Source organism: Marmota flaviventris, chromosome 13 (genome assembly GCF_047511675.1).
Source record: "Marmota flaviventris isolate mMarFla1 chromosome 13, mMarFla1.hap1, whole genome shotgun sequence".
Lineage (NCBI taxonomy): Eukaryota > Metazoa > Chordata > Mammalia > Rodentia > Sciuridae > Marmota > Marmota flaviventris.
Window position 1 is genome coordinate 63391550 of NC_092510.1, and position 16729 is coordinate 63408278.

The following is a 16729-nucleotide window of genomic DNA, read 5'->3' on the forward strand; positions in this document are numbered from 1 at the left end:
TTGAGGGATTTGAAGGAGATTATCCTTATTGGAATTGAACTGGGAATGTGAGTTTTAGAAAGAGGAACTCTCTTCCTTGCCTGAAGGTAAAAAGTGAGGAAACACCAGTGTAAAGAAAGAAAAAGGAGACAGAAGCTATGTGCAGAGGCAAAGTGGCAGAATAGAAGGTTGGCAGGATGGCAGAAAGGCTCCTTGTCCAAGCTGTTAGCTTTATTTATATCAATAGGTTACATTAGGTCACTGGCATCAGTAGTAAATTATTATTCATTGTATCAGTAGGCAGGTTACAGAGTTAGCAACATTATGCAGCTTATTCCTCAATTGTATATAATAGTTGCTATGTGCAATGTTAGGAGTTTTGTGTAGCTCTCAAGAAAGTCCATTGTTTAAAGTTACTCTCATATGGACAGGTTCAAGTTCAGGGGGCTTGGGTGAAACACTGTGGTTGTCTAACAAGAGAGTTCCTTTATTCCCAGGAACTGATTGCCTGTGATCAATGTTGAGATGATAAGACTCTAACACAAACCCTCCTCATGAAGAGCATTGCCATAGCAGCTAGGCACTGCACATATATTAGTTATCTTACTAGTTCCTAGGAAAACTGCAAATTATTCCAACCATGGGAAACAGGGCACCTGTTACTCCAGGGAACTTCACTCACCAGAGAAATGCTGTGCTGTGTATTTCCACAGTCAGAACCCTTACATACCATACTGTGAACTACCTATGGGAAGGGGCATTTGGTTAGTATCAGAGGTATAGCTCATTAAAAGAAAGTGGTCCCTAGATGACGGGAATCAAAAGGAGTGTCAGACCTGCAGGAGCAAAGAATTGCATTCTACTAATAAGCATTTGAGCTTGGAAATGGACCCTGATCACTAAAAGCAACAAAGACCAGGTTACCACCTTGACTTCAATCTAGTAGGGTCTGAACAGAAGATCTAGCTAACCTGTACCTCAACCTCTGATCTACAGAAACTGTGAGATAATAAATGGGTGTTGTATTAAACATATTAGTTTGTGATAATGTTTAATACAGTAAGAGAAAGACTAATACATCTGTGTTTTTATCATCAGTATGAATTACCTGAAGTTAGCTTGGTATGATGAACTATAACTTATAATCTATATCTGAGTGGAAATCTTTCCAAAAAAATTTAGTTCATATTTGTATAACTCTTCACTAGTAATTTAAATCTGTTGTTTCTCTTAGTGGAAAGCTCAAGTATTTCTATATTTATTGTCTATTCTTTGTTTCTATCCTTGTGCTGAAATTAGTACTATTTTTATTTATTTTTCTGTCAATTTTTTCTTCACAATTTGATAAATGTTTATGCTTGCTTTACTGGTAATCCTCCTCCCTAAAAAGAAAACATTATTAAAACGTTTATCTGTATTTTAGAAAATGAGGCTATTTTATGTCCTGTTGTATAGAGTAACTAAATACATTTCCTCAGCAGGAAAAAGATCCAGAAACATGAGCAATTTCGATTTCATTATGTACTTGGCTTCTATTAGTTGTCTTTAGTATCTTGAATTCACACTATGCATAAGTTCATTTCACCAACTATTCCTTTAGCCAAGAGTCAGGAACTAATATTCACAAGTTCTCATTATTTTAGAAATTATTTTATACAAAAACCTAATTTAAATACTTAAAAGAACATTAAATAATAAATTAATCACAAAAATAAATACATGAAGTAGGAAAAATTATAGTTATAATTCATTCTTTCATAAATTTTAGGTAAAACTCATCCTAAAATTTTAGAAAATAATTTAAAGATTTTGATGTCATTTTTTAAAGCATTGTACATAATTTCCAGAGAACATATAATTTCAATTACCTTAAAATCAATAACGGGTATTAAAATAGTCAAAAGACAGAAATGTGAATAAAAATTATGGATTCAAAATTTCAATTTCTACCTAAAAATAGAAGGGAGAGAATATTGTGTTTTGTTTGTTTTCTATTTGTAAAATGGCTAAGAGAATGCAAATAGCTCAGAGGATTTTCTGCCCCTCACGTTGGAATTTGGTGTGGTTGGAGCCATATAAAGGAGAGTCTTAAGGTATAGAATTTTTCCCATGTCCAAGAAGGTCAATAGTGAGCTTTGTCAATATTGGCATCCTTGCTTTCCAAAGCAGTCTGACAGTTGTCTCTTTCTTCCCTCGTGTGCTATGATTTTATGTCAATTTACATTCACTTTTACTTTGGTCCTGGATATTAAACCCCATTTTATATCACAGCACTTTGGAGCTGCAAACACACTCTTTTATACTCCTCACCATATCCACATTTTCCTTTCAATCTTTCCCAGGTTTCACAAACACAGTTTGATACATAGAGAAAAGTCTGATTAAATAAATGGGAGCTTAGGAAGAATTTCAAATAATGAAAAAATACCAGAACCCAATTCTAAGACTTTTCCTTTGTCTTAGGTTAGATTTCCTTGCAAAGTTACTACTACTTTGTTTCTGAAGGTAAATTTCCATATCCTTGACCTATTTTTTAATATTCTGTATCCCAGTCATAATCTACGTAATTTATTTATTAATCCAGTAACGAGTTTGGCTGACATTGTATAAAAATAAAATAAAATAAAATAAATTATTTCCAGATCATTCTCCAAAGCTTTCAAACTATCACAACAAAAAATAACCCCCCCAAAAAATCAAGTTTTTTTTTCCTCAAGCATCAAAGCCATCTATCATCAAACATCATCTATCTCTGAAAGAATTCTATCTAGTCCCTGAACTTAGAATATTAAAACATCAGTTATTTATTATGACCAGTGTATTTCTTGTCATTCTCTTAAGCTGCCAGTGTCACTGGACCCTCTGTTATTCTTACTGCTGCTGTCACTAGTACTACTACCACTGCTATACCTACTATGACCTTTGCGAATACTCTGAATAGGTAGAATGACATTATTATGACTGATTTCATATTTAAACTAAGGATTTTATTGCTCTATTCTTATAAATTCATTATTAACATCTGTATTAGGTAGCTTCTAGAATGGTTCCCAATGTCTCCTGTGTCCTGGCATTACAGCTTCATGTCACTCTCTCCCCTAATGTTTGGGCTAGATTATTGACTCACTTTGATCAAACCAAATGGGACAAAAGAGAACCACCATCACTTCCAAGTTTCAGTTACCAAAAGACTGGCTCCTGTCTTACTGCTCCTCCCTTACCTCTTATTTGCTGGTACTCATGGAAGACAGATGTCATGTTTTAAGATGTGCTGTCCCCAACCAGCATGGGCAGCTAAACTAAAGGCTGCTTGAGTGAATTTCCTAAAGTATCAAATAAAACATGACACACAATTTACCTGTAATTTAAGCCCCATTTTGGCTCCTCTCTCCTTGACCTCCCTCTCCCCAAATGGGAGAGCGAGGAATATCACAAGAGGCTGGAGAGAGTTGGGAGACTTTCATTCTTTAGAAATTTCCATCCATTAAAGATCAAGAGGGGCAGGGTTACAAGGACAGGCAAGGTAACTGGACCCCGGGGGCTGTAGGAAGGCACTCCCAGGCATGAAGACACACTTGGAAATATTGTTTTATGACTTTCAAGATCAGGGCCACTATCTATGGCCACTTTGATATGGCCAGATCACTGGAAGTGACTGACAGAACATCACCAATCAGGAAAGGAAAATGCTGGTCACAGGACATGGCAGCCTCCCACAGAGATGACCATCTTTACATAAGCCCAAAAGCAAAGATAGAAGACCTCATACCAACAGCCCACAAGAACCAAATCCTAACAGGAACCATGTGAGAGAACTTGGATGCACCTGCTCCCTGAATTGAGCTGGAGTTGGTGATTATCATAGCTTACATTAATTGTAGCCTTGGGAGAGTTTTTTGAGCTGGACTACTCAAGTAGCATATTTGTTTTTGAAGCTCTGAGGCTCAGTTGTGTTGATGTGCTATGTTTGGGGGGGGGGGTTATTTTGTTTACATGACAAAAGAAAACTAATAGAGCACTTTCTACAATTGAGTTTACTGCCTCTTTTATGGTTCTGTAGCTCCCTAGGTATCCCATCTTTGGTACTCTTCAGATGATTTAGGGATTGCTTGTTTATTTCTCTGCCTAATTTAATAGACAGTAAGCAGAATGGGATCTGCCCGTTTCTGGTCACTGCCCCTCCTTTGGTCAGCATTGGGCAACATTCTCTCATTGTTCTCTTCTTAGTGTATTACAGAGGATACCTATAAGTTAACAGCACACAACAAATATTGGGAAAAAAAAATGAAGTCCCATAGGGCATATCAGCTATTATGACAGTACTTTTCGACTCAGAAATAGTACAGTGTACAAAGAGAAAGATTTTCTATTGTTACATATTTTGAAGATTAAGGAAAAAGATGGTAAAGAGAATGTCTCTCACAGAAGAGACTGAGAAAAATTCAGTCAGGAAAAAAAAGAGAGAGTGTCTAATTTATTAATTCTCTAAAGAAAAAAGTGAGAAAAGCAAGTTAAACCATATGAATTTTACTAATATTAAGATTTCTGGAGTTTTTATTTGGGGGGGTGGTTGTTTAAGACAACTACTCTTATAATGCTCTTGGATTTGAGTAAAGTACTTGTTGAACACCTGGCTTTTTATATCCCTGATATTCTGGTGGGATTCGGATTATTCTCTTCTCAGGGAGGCGAACCTTTAAGGACCTGTTGTTACTATCTTCACAATCACCTCATTTCCATCCTCTTTCATTCATTTACACATTAGATTTTAGAAGTGATTAATAGTGACAAAGAGGAGGAGGGGATCTTCAAGCAACTTGATTGCCACAGGGTGCATCCCCTTCTGCTTCCAGTAGAACTGGTCTCTGGTAGATTTCAGGAGATCCATCAGCTTATTCTTCTAATGAATACTGCCAAGAATTCTATGATTGTGTTGCTTGAGGCAGTGCTCACAGACATTTCTCATAATCTCCTACTTCTTCCTTAATTCCTGGACGTTTTCACTTCAGATTTTATTTCATTGCACAATTTAATACTTCTCTCTAGCACTACTCTACAATTTCTGCTAACTTCTGTGATAAGAATCACCTTGGCTATGTTCAAATCTGATATTACCAAATCTTTCTGTTAATATTCTGATTATGCAAAATCTGTGTGTTTGACCAGTGTCCAAGGTGATACTCATCCGTGGGGTTATTTAAAAATCATAGGAAGACAACTTACATGAGACCAGTGGTAAATACTGGCTACAAATAACCATTTACCCTAAGTTATTTAATGGCTTTAATTTCACATATTTTACAACTATTATTGTACCTTTACCTAAAAATAATATTTTATTTTAATATTTTCTTACATAAAATTTAAAACATCTATGCTAAGAACACTTTGCACTTTGGAATATAGAACAATCAGACCTCTTTCCTATCCTTGAGAAGCTCATGTTCTGATAGTATAGTGAAACACAGGTTAAAAGGGAGATAAACCCTTCCAAAAAATAGAATTAGAAATACCAAGGCTCTCATGCCAGAGAATGAATTCCATACCACATGTAAACATGGTAATTAAATCACTCTTAAATTACCAGGCTAAAAGAAAACACATCAATTCATATGCTTCTGTCAATGGGAAATGGAGGAAACAGATATATGGAGGCAACTCAGCACTACCAGGAATTAATTACTTAGCTTTCCTTAGAGGAGGAATATTAAATATTTATCAATGTAATGGATTGTACATTCATTGCTGATGATTTTGACTCTTACCCAGAACAACAGGTAAGACAGGAGAGGGGATAGTTGTTTGGAGAAGTGGAAGAAAAGGAAAATCAATACTGTGCTGTGGGATTTATTTAAAAGGTGCTAAAAACTGCTGTGTCTGTGACTCAGCAAGCATGCACACTTATTACATGCTAATAAGCTTGTCAATAATGGAAGTCAATATGATCAGAGTCTTTATTTTCAAGTGTGTGACCTTGAACACTGAAAAGCATCTTTGACATCATCTTTAACCATACAATTTGCCACATGACATGTAATTATAATCATTACAAGATTGCCATATGTCACTGTCTCCATTTAAGACTTAGGGAGTATGGATTCTCTTTACCATTAATCGTGGGAGTCTGGCAGTACGACACCTGTTGACTGCTGGATACAGCTGTGCCCTTCACATGAGGTCGTTATCAAGAGGCTCCATTTCAGTACCTAATGAAGATTCAATGGTGACTCTCTACCAACAGTTTATGAAATCTAAATCTTGGAGTTGCACAGGTATAGCATTTCCATAGAGTACTTTGTAGAAAATGGATTGGAATCTGCTATGGTCTTACATCTCCTTGACAGTCAATTTTGTGCCTTATTCGCAAATGTAGCACTTTGTGTGAAGCAGTTTGCCATCGATGTTACAAATCCTAATGAAGTGCTTTACCTCCTGCCAGATTTCAGTGGAGAAGGCTTTCAAATGTATTTCCATTTATACATGCCTGTTTTTTTGCCCTTAGTGCACAATGAAATCCTACTGAATAATGTGCTTTACTTTCCATTTCCTTTCTCTGGGATGTATGTTGAAAGACAGGAAGTAGATTGGTGTTATAAATGCAAAGAGAGGAAAGCAATTAAGTCATAAAAAATGGGTGTGATTTGCCTAACATAGATGTATTGTTATAAATAAGAGATGCATAGAAGTCTGTATGTAGACTTTGGGATTTCCTTCCCCATGCCACTGCTTCCAGTTTTCTATCAGTGGTGAGACAGCTGTGATTATATTTTTGTTTCTCCCAGTGGTTGCTAGATCTCCAAAACACTACATTCTATCTTGCAGCTTCAGAGTTTTAGAGATCTTGTTCTGAATTTCTTTTCATTTTTAGCCCAGAGCCACCAAGAGCAATAAATTTCAGACACAAAGGGAAACTGTCACACATGACGACAATGAATGAAGAGAAATATATGTCAAGTAAATAAAGAAAAGTCACAGAAAGAATTTAAAAATTTACTCTTGCTTTGCTTCAGACCACTCAATACCAGTTAATTATTATAGTTATAAATGCAAGTCTGATTATATTGGGAGATGAGGTTTGGTAAATTGACAACAAAGCCTCTAACAATTGTATACTGGTTTCAATCTTCTAATATTATACAATTGAAAGACATGATATCTTGACTGAGCATGAACAAAGTGTTCACTTAAACCCTATATTGAGTTACTGGATTCAAAATTATTTTATCACCCAGTGCTAGGAAAGTTTAAAGCAATGCTATATTAATAAATTCCAGTATTTATAACTGATCTGTTTTACAACTACCAGTGTCATATGAAAACTTCTTGAGAGATGTATATTTAATTTCTTTGCCAGGAGTTAATCAAAGTGAAATTAAAAAATGCTAAATGTGGATTTCAAAGAAATTTGTTTAATATTTTATTCCTGATCTTCAATAATACTAATATGCAGTACTTCAATAATACTAATATTAGTCCTACAGTGTCATTCTGGGTCAGATGTCTGGCAAGTGCCTCCTAACTTCATTTCTTCTTCTCAATGGTGTCGTTAGACAGATGAAGAAACTAAGGCTCAGATAATGTAAGAAACATGCCCCTGGTCCCCGCTGTTGACCATCTAGTAAAGAAGTGTACTGGAATGTCAGTCTAGACAGCTTGCTTCGTAACATCAGGTTTTTAAATTGCTATAATCAACCACACATTTCCAGTTACCTCTAATCCTTGGTTAAGGATTCTGCAACCAAGGTGAGAGAGAAAAAGAAAACTAAAAGCTGGGAATAGAGCTTGCTCTATTACTACTACCTCCTTTCCCCAGCAATGACAAATCAGCAAGAAAAACTATTTTTAAGAGGTGTTGGACAAGCAACTCATTATAAGCCCCTGCCAACTTTACATTAAATTATCAGCAGGCACAAAAAAGTGTGAAAATACACAGCAGCATTTTAAAAATTAGATATGGTAGGCCATTTATTGCCATAACCTGTGAGAAATCTCAGCTATAGAAAAAGGAGTTGAACACATGTGAACTTCATATCATAGGATTATTCTAGTAAGGAGAGGAAATACATTCATACGTTGAAGGTGGTATGGTTTCTTAATCATTCACTCAAGTTTCATTTTCCCTAGGCATTGTCAGCATAGTGTGTAGTCCTTTAAATTCCAAAGGCCTGGAATAATTTTTAAAAAGACTTTAAAAAGTATAAACTTCAAAGTACAAAATGTTAAAAAACATGAGAAGTTTAAAAATACATTATTAAAATGTTTATAGAATATTATATATACAACTAATGACTTGCAATTTCACACACACACACACACACACACACACGAAATGCATGAGCTGTATTTACATGGGTAGTAGGTGCCATAGAGGCCTGTACATTCCTGAAAATGTCCTTGCTTTGAATAAGCCTTTGCCAGATTTATAGCTCCGTTCTGTGCCTGCTCCAGTATGTCAATCCCATGAATCTTTCCTTCTGGTTTGACACAACTTGGTTTCCCAGGCCAAACAGGAATTGCAAAAGCAGAAACAAAGGCAGCCTTAATCAACCCCAAAATTGGCAGGAATGTTAAACTATTCTGATAAAGGGTTAGCATAGCATAAGTGTGCAGGTAACTGCTGGTTCTTACATTGTTCTCGGATTTAAAAAAAAATATATATATATATTTATCTCTTACTCTTGACCACATCTATATGTCTGGTATTTAGCATTGCATTTCTTTTTATTTGTTCTAATTAGTTGTACATGACAGTAGAATGCACTTTGATACATCATACATAGATGCAGTATAATTTCTCATTCTTCTGGTTGTACATGATGTAGAATCCCACTGGTCACATAATTATATATGTATATAGAGTAATAATGTCTGATTCATTCTACTATCCTTCCTACCTCCATACCCCCTCCCCTCACTTCACTCCGCTCTATCTAATCTAAAGTAACTGTATTCTTTCTGAACCTCCTCCCTGCATTGTGAATTAGCATCTGCATGTCAAAGAAAACCTTCAGCCTTTGATTTTGGAGTGTTGGCTTATTTCACTTAGCATATTCTCCAGGTACATTCATTTACTGAAAAATACCATAAATTCATTCTTATTTAAGGCTGAGTAATATATATATATATATATGAATAGATAGATAGATATCTCCAATATATATGTATAACATTTTCTTTGTCCATTCATCAGTTGAAGGACCCCTAGGTTGGTTCCATAGTTTTGCTATTCTGAGTTGATATGCTATAGACATTGATGTTGCTGCATCACAAAGGATTTAAAATTAGCATTGTATTTCAACCATGTTCAACAGTCTAATTTAAGTTTTAGTAGCCAGTCCTTAGTAACATAGATTTGTCTGCAAAGCTGAGGTCTAACATGCCTCTTGAACTCCAGGTCCCAGAATGTGTCCAAATTCATTGTCAGAACTAAGCTGCTCTTTCAATGGCCTTTCTACCACCACAATCGCTTTCTTATTAAATAAAACCCCTTTTCTCCTCTAAATTCAGAACATTGTCTATGATATCTGTGCCATATCCATCCATGGATTCCTCTAAGTTTCAGCTATTGCTTCTCTGATCTCTGGAGATCCCTATATGTCCAATACATGGTGGAAGAAGATGGACATCTTTGTCCATTTAGATTTCTGACCAGTCATATCTAAAGACATCCTTTGGGATAACATCAAATTTTAAGATTTCTTCCTGATATAACTTTTCATAGCTAAAAATGTATGCTTTATTGACACCTCCAAGAGTCAGGTAATCTAAACTCTTCTCTGTTTTGATACTTTTCTTCTGAAAATGATTTTTTACATCCTGTTTTGGAAACACAGCAGGCATTTTTTTTTTTTTTTATGAAGTGAGAGGTATATTCTAATATCCCAGTAGTAAGATGAAAACAAATTTGAAGCACTCCTACCTAAAACATTTTTTGGCAGTATGGTAAAATAAAATAACTCAAAGTCTATTAAAGCTCTTCAGACTTGGAATTCTAGCACTACTTCAAGATCAATGATTAGTGACTTAAGAAAGAAGCAGTATTTTTAAACCCTTGGAGTAATGAATTACCACAACTGGGAAGGGTTTAGGGAATATTGTGATAAAGAAATTTTCAAAGATAACTTATTAGCTAATCAGAAGGATTAAAGCATGGGCTTTGGGTGAATAAGTTATTTCTCTTATCTTTTCTCAATTGGACTTCGCTACCCTTCTTCATTTCTCTCATAATAGTTACCAGATAGTTTACCCTTTTTATTAGGGACTCCAAAGTGATTGATTGGCAGAAAGGGCTTCAAGTATGAGGTGTTTATTTTAGCAAAAATTTGCATAGACCTACATTCATAGAAAAATTGAATGCTTTATTGTTCATTTTTTATTGTCTTAGCATATCAATAAAAATGAATAACTAATAAAATGTGAGTAGAATGTCACAGAATGTGGATTGCTGTTCGTCTAAGGTGCAAAAAAATGTACTTTCATAAAAATCCTGACTCGATGGTCTATTTTCTTCTGTGTCCTTTTTTCTTTTCCTTTCTTCTTCTTCTTTTTCTTAAATTTCTTTAAAGTACAAAATATTATTAGTGGGTATGAATGTCAGGAATGCTGGCCTCTGAAAAGAGAAAAATTTCTGAGTTTGCACAGGTGTAACAACTATGCCCTACATAAATACATCTACCTTCTTTAACATGTCTCTATGTTCCCCAGGAACTGGTTAATCTATTGATTCATTTAATCCCATGTATGTATGTTTTTTATAAACTCTTAAGACCACTGCAAAAACTTGCAAACATACTTATATTTATTTTCTAGGCAGCATTATTTTCAAAAATCAAAAAACAAATTTTTATAAGTAAGTCTACAGCCAATACACTTTCTTTCTACAAATTCTCTGACCAAATTTTAGATGGGTTCAGAAGAAATATGGGCAGATGATTTCATAAGATAAATAAAAAAACAAACAAGCAAATAAATAAATATGACCACAGCAAAATCTTCTTTAGAATTAACAAATCATTTGGCAACTTAGGCATTGCACAAAAGGAAAGCAACATCTATTATTTCTGTGTGATTAAAAGTTTTATTTTTGTTCTTTTGGAGATAAATCTTCAGGCCAAATCTTTCTTTATTAATAAAACAGACACCAAAGATCGGAAAGGAAAAAAGGATTTCAGGTGTACTAAAAATTTAGGAAACACCTTAAGAGAATTTTTATCTTAAAGAAAATTTTTGTTATAGTAACTTTTGAACCACATTTGCAAATATTGTGTCAATTGTATATCACTTTAAACTTTTACTTGACAAACTCCTAAAAAAGTTCCTAGGTGTTTGTAAGTCTAAGAACTACCTACAACAGAATCTGTCATTAGCCACGTTTCAGAAACAAATCAGATAATTTGATATCTATACTGATAATTCTGAGCAAAATTATACCAATTTTTAATTATTTTTGAAATAATCAAATGTCATTTTCTCTTTCTGTTCTTTATTTTAGTTTATTTTCCACTTTTTTTTTCATTACTTAGATTGGCAGAAAATTCAGTGAATGACAAGCTAAAGGATCTCTTAGAAAAACCATTGTCAAGATCAGTTACCACAAGGAAGAAATCATAATTTTTATAATTGACTATAAATGACACCATGGAAAATGGTCTCAGTTTGTTTGATGTTTTGTAGTCATACATTTGGAGAAGAAACAGATTTCATTCTCTATTTGTTTCATTTCTCTTTTGAGCCTATTTGTTCTTAGCTCAGTGTGGAACTTAGTGAGATTCACAGTATCTATTAATTGAGAGAAGGACCAAAGCCATATTTTCTAATAAATGACTAAGCAAATGATATTTTAGATGTTAGCTTATTATAGAAGGAAGAAGAGAATTATACTAATTCTAATTTAGAGTCATATGTAAGATGAGAATTACACCAACAAGAGAGAATGGTATATTAATTAACTTAAAATGAATACTGGGGAAGAAGTTGGAGACAGTAGTGATGGTAGGGAAAAAATAGAAAAATATATGATGAGGTACAGGAGAAGAGATATCAGAGAAATTGGTCACAGTACAATAAAAAGAAGCTCGGGATCCTGCTGCTTTTAATTCAGATGTTCAAAAGAAGAGGGTTATTCTCAGTGTCTAGGTGTTTTGTAAAAGAACAATTCCTATTGTGAAAAACACTAAGATATAATATAGTTTTTGGCCAGTGCAAATTCTAATACACACACACACACACACACACACGTGTGTGTGTGTGTATTTCATTGTAGCTAGTCACCATACCTTTATTTTATTTATCTTTATGTGGTGCTGAGGACCGAACCCAGGGCTTCACATGTGCTAGAGAAGCACTGTAGTAGTGAACCACAACCCCAGCCTGGCCAGTGCAAATTATGACATCCCCTTGTAAATGTATGAGTGAAATACAGTTTTATTTTGCCTATCAATACAAGAAACTTCATTATAGAGTGAATATTTCAGAACTTTGTTAACTTTAATTTGTACAACTGAGAAAACAATGTGAACCGCTGAAGGAAAACTTTAAAGGAATAAGTTTAAAAGCAGATATGTTGAGAACCTAACTATGTTGATGTACAGATATATACCAAATATTTAGAAAGGAGTATGGAAGATGGAAACAAATTTGCAAGAAATTCAGTTCTACATTATATTTATAAGGAGAGCTGATCACTCTGTACATTTCTGTGCAACTCTCTAGCAATTTGTCATTATTTCAAAAGTTTTAAGAAAACAAGGTAGGCTGTTATTTTCTTTATATAAAACTTACCTTGAAGGTCAGAAACTTCCTCAATGACAGTGTATGCCAAGACAACACTACAACATATAACGGGAGAGTTCAAGCTACTGAATAGGTTGTGAAGAAAGAAGGCTTTAACTCATGCAAAGAAATTACAGGAAAGTCAGAAAAATGTCTATAAGACATGTAGACCAATAGTACCAAGTAGAAGACACAGAGACAAACCCACATAAACACAGTTATCTCATATTAGACAAAGAACCATATATACATTGGAGAAAAGATAGCCTCTTTAACAAATGGTGCTAGAAAAACTGGAAATCCATATGTAGCAAAATGAAGTTATACACCTATTTCTTACCCTGAACAAAAATCAGCTTAAAGTGGATCAAGGATCTAGGCATTAGAACAGAGACCTTGTGTCTACTAGAAGAAAACTTAGGCCCAACTCTCCATCATGTCAGCTTAGGAACTGAACTCCTCAACAAGATACCTAAAGTTCAAGAAGTAAAATCAACAATCAACAACTGTGGTGATATCAAACAAAAAAATCATCTTTGGAGCAAAAGAAACAATTAAAAACATGAAGAGAGAGCCTACAGAATGGGAAAAAATTGTCGCTACCTGCATCTCAAATAGAGTATTAATCTCCAAAATATATAAATAACTCAAAAAAGTTAACACCAAAGCAAAACAAAATTCTAGATAGGGAAGAGGGGTGTGAGGGAAAGGGAGGAGGCAGGGGATTAGCAAGGATGGTGGAATGTGATGGACATCATTATCCAAAATACATGTATGATGACATGAATTGGGTGTCAACCTACTTTATATACAAAGATATGAAAAACTGTGGTATATATGTGTAATAAGAATTATAATGTAAAAAAAACAAAGTACATATAAAAAGACATGAATTGGTGTGAACATACTTTATATACAAAGACATGAAAAATTGTGCTCCATATGTGTAATAAGAATTGTAATGCATTCTGCTGTGATGTATTTTAAAAAATAAAATCAATTTAATAAAAAAAAACAAAACAAGAAAACAACAAACAAACAAAGAGAATAAAATCATGGCATTTGCAGGTAAATGAATGGCATTGGAGAAAATAATGCTAAGTGAAGTTAGTCCCCAAAAAACAAATGCCAAATATTATCTCTGATATAAGGTGACTGACCCATAATGGGGTAGGGAGGGGAGCATGGGAGGAATAGATGAACTCTAGATAGGGCAGAGGGGTGGGAGGGGAAGGGAGGGTGAAAGGGGTTAGCAATGATGGTGGAATGTGATAGACATCATAATCCAAAGCACATATATGAAGACATGAATTAGTGTGAACATACTTTATATACAAACAGAGATATGAAAAAATGCTCTATATGTGTAATAAGAATTGTAATGAGTTCCACTGTCATGTATTAAAAAAATGAAATCAATAAACAAAACAAAAGAAACAAAAACAAAAACAAATAACCCTGGACAACAGTACTTTCCAGCTGTTCCTGACTACTTTCCTCTGGAGTGATTCCTTCCCAGACCATAGGTTATCGGCCTGAGTTGGAAAATGACTAGTGTAACCTCAATAAATACATCAAAGGTGCCACAAGTCATGAGTACACACCAACCAAACATAAGGAAGTCAACAAAAATGACATCAGAGTTCCTGCACCCAAGATTGAACTTCTGCCCTACTACTCCACTGTGACATTGATAGAGAAGACCACCCAAGTGGAAGACCCCTGGGAGTGGCCTTCACTCCAGGATACTATAATCAAGTGGTTAGAGAGAGGCACCAAATGGAAAATCCCCTGTGTCTTCCAAGAAATTGGGAAATTCACTCTGCTCTTGGGATTCCTCTATTTGTTTGTGTGCTCCTTGGAGGTCCTCAGAGTGCCTTCTAGCTGGTTGGAAGAAAGATGGCCAGGCAATTCTTCAGAAACAACTCCATCATGTCCAACCCTGTGGTGGAACTGGTAATCTGGGTACTGGCTGCAGCATCATGTCAGCATATCACTGTCAGGATAGTAGCCTCCTCACTGTTGACTGTGTGGGCTGCCATTCTTATTGTCATGGGGATCAACATTGGGATCTCCATCACCAATACCATCAAGGCAGTCATGCCTGTAGGGTTCCAGAGTGAGTTCAGAAGGGCTTTCACAAGCCACCATCTATGACTCCTTCAATTTGCTGTCTATACTGGTGATTTTGCACCTAGAGGCTGTCACCCACTGCCTAAAGATTTTGACCAACTTGGTGGTGGACACCTTACACTTATGAAATGGAGAAGATGCCCCAGCACTTCTCAAAGTCTTCCCAGATACTTACACTAAGCTCATTGTTCAGCTGGACTAAACCTCCTCCAGCAAATTGAATTAATGGTAAACTAGCCAAAAACAAGAATCTGATCAAGATTTGGTGCAAAACTTTTAAAAACAAGATTCAGATGAATGTCTCTGTCCTCTGGGCTGATAACTGCACTTCCCCTTTCCTTTGTTGGAGGGATGACATCTATACCTGGACCATCGAAAATGGGACCTACAAAGAAAACACTGCCAACACATCTTTGTGAATTTCAACCTCCCATATCTTGCTGTGGGCCTCATCCTACTGGTTCTCTGTGGCTGCCTGATCATGAGTGTCAAGCTCCTGAGCTTCATGCTGAAGGGGCATATTGCAGTTGTCATCAAGAAAACCCTCAACACCGATTTCCCCCTTTCCCTTTGCCTGGGTAACAGGCTACCTGGCCATCCTCCTCGGGGCAGGCATGATCTTCATTATGCAGAGCAGCTCTGGGTTCTTGTCTGTCTTGACCCCATTGATCAGTATTGGTGTGATAACTATTTAGAGGACTCTGGCCTCCACAACTGACCAACACAGCCATCCCTGGCCACCTTAGTCAGCCCAGACAACACTCTCAAGAGTTCCATCCAGATCACACTGTGACACTTTTTCTTCAGCATCAGCATGATCTTGCTTTGGTACCCAATATAGTTCACCCACCTGCCAATCCAACTGGCCAAGGGGCTGGGCAACATCTCCACCAAATACTGCTGGTTTGCTGTGGTCTACCTGATTTTCTTCCTCTTCCTGACCCCGCTAATAGTCTATAGCCTCTCACTGGCTGGTTGGCTGGTTCTGGTGAGTGTGGGGATGCCCATCATACTCCTACTATGAGTGGTCTGCCTCTGGCTGCTACAGTCCCACTCCCTACTTGTACTGCCCATGAGGCTCCGCAATTGGAATTCCCTGTCCTTGTGGATGCATTCCCTGAAGCCTTGGGAACACCTCATCTCCCTGGCCATCAGCTGCCAACAGAGATATTGCTGTTGATATTGAGGTGAGTGCTGCCAGGTGTGCTGCCAAATATGCAGGGCTGCAGCGAGTTCTGGATGACCTGGACTAGGATGGGCAGGGCATCCCCATCAAGGCCCCCAAGACCTTCGATAACACAGCCATGAGCAAAGAGGCCAGGATGAGTTTGAGGCCAAGCCAATGTCCCCAAGCACTAAAGCCATTTCCAATAGCATGGCCTTCTGGCGACTGCCCCGAGTTTGGGGAGGACCTCAGATCCTGCATGGTTCACCCTTCCTGCTTCTCCACACCTTCTACTGCCTCACAGGGATTTGTTCCTCAATGGGAAATAGTTGGCTTCAGTCCTAGCTCTCCTTCCCTTTACATAGGATGTAAGCTTGCAGAGCAGTTTTATGTCAGCCCCTGTGCCCTTGGTTCCCCCTCCCAGAAGGCACAGGGCAACACTGAAGGTCAAGTGGGAAATGGAGCTGACTAGACAGGTAATCACATCCACTCCTGCACACAGGTGCAATAGGATCTACTTTCAGATTGAACCCACTCTTCAGAAGGAAAAGGCCCCCAGGAGGGTTTATGGAAGGTTCGCGAAGGTACCTAAGTAACAGTGTGCATATACACATGTACAAAACTGTACTCAGTTGTGATAAAGCCCAGGTGCCTCTTTCTTAGCAAAGACTGACTTCCCTT

The 16729-nt window shown here is 36.5% G+C and overlaps 1 pseudogene; it reads left to right on the forward strand.

The window, feature by feature from the left end:
• The first annotated feature begins 5705 nt into the window (after positions 1 to 5705).
• LOC114089138 (sodium-dependent phosphate transport protein 2B-like) lies at positions 5706 to 16520 on the forward strand (annotated as a pseudogene).
• Positions 16521 to 16729: the final 209 nt, after the last annotated feature.